A 6,286-nucleotide genomic window follows, 5' to 3' on the forward strand; every position below is an offset into this window, starting at 1 on the left:
AGAGAGATAAATCAATTTCTTCTTAGCATGCTAAAGTCTTTAGTAGTAGCAGGAAATAAATAATGAGTAGAAACAGGAATAATAAATCAACAAAAATAACTAGGGATAAAAATGTCAAAAATGTGAGATTTTTGGGGTATTTTGCAATAATCAAATATGTTTTGGGTATTTTCGTGTAGAGCAGTTGGATATAGGTATATGAATTTGAACTTTTTCCCCCTAAATTTTTTACCATGTTTTATTTTAAATGCATGTGTGATTTTTGTGCTTATGTATTTTTAGAACCTAGATTGCCTATTCACTAACTTACGTATCAACCTAAGGTTGAAGTTTGGATTTTACCAGGTGGATCGAGATATCTAACTCATTCCTCGGATCAAAACTTCACACGAACCCTAATCCGTGGTTAGATAGTTCGGATGGAATCATTTTCAATTTCAATTAGTAATGGGCTCTAGACTCTAATCTAGGTTGTGACTCCTATCTAATAGAGATCGTTGGACCAAAATCACTCATTTTACAAAATAAGAAAAAATAGGGGAAGGAGATCCAGGAAACCCCACTGGTCTTCACAGTAAGACTAAATAATTTTGTATTAGAGTTGTTAGATGATATCACTGTAAGAATAGTCTTCAACGTAACTGATCTATATCCATACTTGGGACATCATTTTAATGAGAATGACATTGAGCATATGTTGAGATCATTTCAATTGGAGCCACCAAATGCTAATGAGATTAAGTAATTCTTACATGAAAAGTAGGCGACGACTTGATGTACAGTAGGTTATCATTCTTCATCAAATGAAAGAGGCATCAAAGGTATGGGTTCACATATATCTATTCAAATGACTTCAAATGGCTCGACCCAGACTTATATGAGTGTCAGATGTCTTTCACTCGTTTATCAGAGACAATGAATGTTCTCAAGTCGGGAGAGCTTATGCAGAGTTGTTAAGTTTGTCTCGAATTCTTGACCCATTTTGAAGATTGACCCGATCCGACATATTTTGGTGGCGACCCGAATGGGAATTCTTGACCCGTTTTGAAGATTGACCCGATCCGATTATGTATTGTTGCTTGTTGAGAGTCATTGTATTCTAGGGTTTTCATGAAGCTAGGGTTTCAGGGTGAGTTCTTCCTCGCCGCTGCTAGATTGTAATCTTCTTCTACATAGTGAATCATCTTCTTCTTCGCCCGAGGACGTAGTACACCACCCTGGTGTGTGAACCTTGTTAAATCTCTGTGTCGTACGGATCTATTGTCTCTCTTTATTCGTGTTTCTTGGTGTTTGATCTAACAAACTGGTATCAGAGCTCTTGGTTACTTCGATCCATGGCTTCAACGAAATACGATATTGATAGGTTTGACGGCAACATCAGTTTCAGTTTATGGCAGGTTCGAATGATGGCTGTTCTCACGCAGCAGGGTTTGAAGAAAACCCTATTTGGGAAGGCGAAGAAACCTGCAACTATGTCCGATGATGATTGGAGCGATTTGGATGATAAAGCCCTTTCAGCTATTCAGTTGTGTCTTTCGAATGATGTTCTACAGGAAGTTCTCTCAGAGAAAACGGCTACAGAGTTATGGGTGAAGTTAGAGAACCTCTACCTCACCAAATCCCTTACCAATAGGTTGAGATTGAAGCAACAACTGTATACCCTTCATATGGGTGAAGGTACTTCTATTAAATCCCATATATCTGAGTTTAATTCTATTGTTACTGATTTGAAAAGGATAGATGTTAAAATAGACGATGAAGATTTGGCCCTATTATTGTTATGTTCTCTGCCTCCATCTTATAAGCACTTTAGGGATACCATGATTTATGGTAGAGAGACAATCTCTATTGAGGATGTCAAAACGAATCTGCAAAGCAAGCAGAAATGGTGACAAAAAGAAGGCTAGATCAAAATCTAAGCACAAGAATTTAACCTGCAATTACTGTAAGAAAAAGGGGCATATTAAATCTGAATGCTATAAGCTTTTAAATAAGCAGAAGGCAGGTGGTGGTGCTCAAAATCAACAGAAAAGAGATGATTCTGCAGAAGCCAGTATTGCTGAAGATGAGAGTGGATCTGATATGCTTTTGGTGACTGATGATAAAGTTAGATCACAGGATGAATGGATTCTTGACTCTGGTTGCTCCTACCATATGTGTCCCAATCGTGAATGGTTCTCCACATACAAATCAGTTCGAGGTGGAGTTGTGTTAATGGGAAATAATGCTTCTTGTAAGACTATTGGAATGGGAACGATCAATATCAAGATGTATGATGGCATTGTCAGAACCTTGTCCAATGTCAGGCATGTCCCTGATTTGAAGAAGAATCTCATCAGTTTAGGCACTCTTGATTCAAATGGGTGCAAGTATACAATTGAAGGTGGAGTCATGAAGGTCAGCAAGGGAGTTCTCTTATTGATGAAAGGAATCAAGGTTGGCAGTTTGTATGTGTTGCAGGGTACTACAGTCACTGGGTCTGTTGCAGCAGCTTCATCATCTATGTCTGAATCAGATGTCACAAATTTATGGCACATGAGGTTAGGCCATATGAGTGAAAGAGCGATGGCATCATTAAGTAAAAGGGGCTTGTTGTGTGGTCAGAGTACAGGAGCAATGGAGTTCTGTGAGCATTGTGTGTTTGGGAAGCAGAAAGAGTTAGTTTCAGTACTGCTATTCACAGGACCAAGGGAACTTTGGACTACATTCATTCAGACCTATGGGGGCCCTCCAGGGTTGCTTCAAAGGGGGCTGGTGCAAGATACTTGCTTACTTTCATTGACGATTTCTCTAGGAAGGTTTGGGTCTATTTCTTGAAGCACAAAAATGAAGTATTTGTCACTTTCAAACAGTTGAAGAATTTGCTTGAAAAGCAAACCGGGAAACAAATTAAAAGGTTGAGAACCAATAATGGCCTAGAGTTTTGTGAAGGTGACTTTAATGAGTTCTACAAAAATAAAGGTATTGCAAGACACCATACAGTTGTTAAAATACCCCAGCAGAATCGAGTGGCGGAGCGTATGAATAGAACCTTGTTAGAAAAGATAAGGTGTATGTTATCAAATGCAGGATTGGGCAAGGAGTTCTGGGCAGAAGCAGTTAACACAGCAACCTTGTTGGTGAATCGATCTCCTTGCACAGCTATTGAGTGCAAGACTTCAAAAGAAGTTTGGTCAGGTAAACCTGCAGACTACTCAAATTTAAAAGTATTTGGATGTCTTGTTTATGCATATGTAAATGAAGGGAAGTTGGAACCTAGGGCTAAGAAATGCATTTTTCTTGGGTATGGATCTGGAGTGAAAGGATACAGGCTGTGGTGTTCTGATCCAAAGTCTCCAAAATTTCTTATTAGCAGAGATGTTACTTTTGATGAATCTACTATGTTGCATCCTAGGAAAGAAGCTCCTATTCATTGTGATGACGGTCAACAAAAATCTAGAGAGAAGGTGGAGTGTGAAATTGGTGATTCATCTTCAAACAAAGCACAATCTACTTTAGTCCAACTACCTACTTTTACTGAAGGAGATAATGCTCAAGAGAATCAAGAAGAAGAACGGTACAGCATTGCCAAGGATAGACCAAGGAGGAATATTAGACAACCACAAAAGTATGGGCATGCTGAATTTGTTACTTATGCATTGTCTGTTGCAGATACAATTGAAAATAGTGAGCCTGCAACATATTCTGAAGCTGTTGCTTCAATTGATTCTACAAAATGGTTGATTGCCATGAATGAGGAGATGGGATCTCTTCATAAAAATCAGACTTGGGAGCTTGTGAAGCCGAGAATAGGGAAGAAAATTGTTGGTTGCAAATGGGTCTTCAAGAAGAAGGAATCTGCCTCAGGTGTTGAAGATGCTAGGCACGTTTGGTTGCAAAGGACTACAGTCAGGTACAAGGAATTGATTTTAATGATGTTTTCTCACCTGTTGTTAAGCATAGTTCTATTCGTGTCCTACTTGCTTTAGTTGCTATGTATGATTTGGAGTTGGAGCAACTTGATGTGAAAACAACATTCTTGCATGGTGAACTAGAGGAACAGATTTATATGCATCAACCTGAAGGGTTTGTTATTGAAGGTAAGGAGGACCATATATGCTTGTTGAAGAGGTCCCTATATGGTTTAAAACAGTCTCCTAGACAATGGTATAAAAGGTTTGATTCAGTTATGGCTAGTTTTGGATACTCCAGGAGTCAATATGATTGTTGTGTTTATTTCAGAAAGCTCTCTGATGGGTCATTCATATATTTGTTGCTTTATGTTGATGATATGTTGATTGCAGCCATACAAATTACGGGTCGACCCATCGGGTCACGGTCGATCCGATTGAACCATACAAAATTACCCATTTAAAGTTTCAGTCAACAAAAATATCCAAAATAAAGTTTTAGTTTACAAAATTATCCACCCAAAGTTTTAGTTGACAAAAATACCCAAAATCAGGTTTCGGTTTACAAAACTAACCAAAATAGTGGTTCTCTTTCATCTTCCATACAATCCGGTATTTTTGTTAACTAAAACTTTGAGTGTATAGTTTTGTAAACCTAAACCTAATTATTGAGTGGGTAGTTTGTACACATAAACCTGATTTTGGGTATTTTAGTTAACTAAAACTTTGGTTATGAAAACCCAAAAATGAATAACCATGTAATTTTCTCAACTTATAATTAGATAGAGTCAACAGCCTTCTGCAATCATGTGATCTTTTAATCATCGTTTGTATGTCTTAATAAATTACGGTCTACCTTGCTAAGGATGTGGCTATATCAGGTGTGTCTAGTGTGGAAATTCCTTTTCCAAACTTTATCAGGTAAGAGATGCTAGACAATATAAATACCAGATCACGGTTTAGATTTTTTTGAAAGTGTTTTAGAGAACTGCAGATAGCAATGCCGAAGGTGGGGATTCTATTTCGCATTGTTTGTTTCTTTTATCTCTTCTTTTTTTTAATAAATTTCCATATATTTAGAAAAAAAAATCTACAATTTTCGAATTCATATTTAATGTTTTTTGAGCATCCAAATGGATAATTAAAAAAATGCATGTGATGGAATCGTTTATTCATGAGATCAGATGAGAAACACCTATTAGTAAATGGTCGTAGTCCTCTACTATTGTATTAATAAAGATTCAAATACTCTTACCCAAAATAATATATATATATATATCAAAAGTCTACATCATCTAAAAATAAAAATCATTGTCTTCTTCGAATTTATAAGTAATGTCCTCCTGCCGATCAACAATAGGTTCAACATTCACATCATTCTCACAATAGTCCTCACCAACGTCATGTATAAGTTATGAAGGTAAGTATCTAAGAAAAAACTTAGTAAGTAGAACCACCACACTAAACATGTCTGAAATCATGATCATACAACCAATATCAAGAAAAGACATATATAATATAATATAACATAAAAAATTTTAAGAAAACAAAAAAAAAGACCACACATGAGTTAAGTTACTAACGTTATCTAATCAATTTAAAAAACAAGTAACTAACATTATCTAGAGGACAGGCCAATCCCACTAAACCCACTTGCAACCTCCACCTTCGGCATGGCCATCAGCAGGGGAAGCAAGCAAAGGCTTAGCCAAATCGAAAACGGTGCCTGTCCAACGCATCAGAAGCTAACTCATCAACTACATGTCTCGGGAACTCCACCGAGAATTCTGAATTACAAGATTTAGATGCTTTCCTAGCCAGAAAATCAGCGACTACATTAGCTTCACGAAAACAGTGAGTGATCTTCCATTGCACCAACTCCAAAAAGGAAATAACAGATCTCCATTTCTGCAGGGCAAACCATGGAATCTCCCTTCTCTGAACTGCTGAGACCACGGACGCTGAGTCTGACTCAATCCAAACACCCCTAGCATGATAGTGTCTAGCTAGCAGAATACCCTCCAAGACTGCCTCAAATTCAGCTTCATATATTTGTTTGACTCCCAGAAAAATGCTAAAAGAGTCGATTACCTTGCCTTTATCATCCCGTAAGACACCACCAGCACCTGCATTACCTGGGTTACCAAGCAACTTCCATCCACATTGATCTTCATCCACGCCCTGGAGGCTTACACCAGTGAACCTCAAGAGGTGAAGGGGAAGTTGATTGGCTTCTTTAGCTGAATCACTTGAGATTTCCTCTTCCACCACTGGAACAATGATTGAATGCTTGGATGATTTACCCACGCCACTCCAAAAAAATCTAAAAAACTCTTCCATATTGATATGGAGAATGAACAGTGTAAAAAAATATGAACCATACTTTCTTCAGCCTT

Source organism: Macadamia integrifolia, chromosome 14 (assembly GCF_013358625.1).
Source record: "Macadamia integrifolia cultivar HAES 741 chromosome 14, SCU_Mint_v3, whole genome shotgun sequence".
Classification (NCBI taxonomy): domain Eukaryota; kingdom Viridiplantae; phylum Streptophyta; class Magnoliopsida; order Proteales; family Proteaceae; genus Macadamia; species Macadamia integrifolia.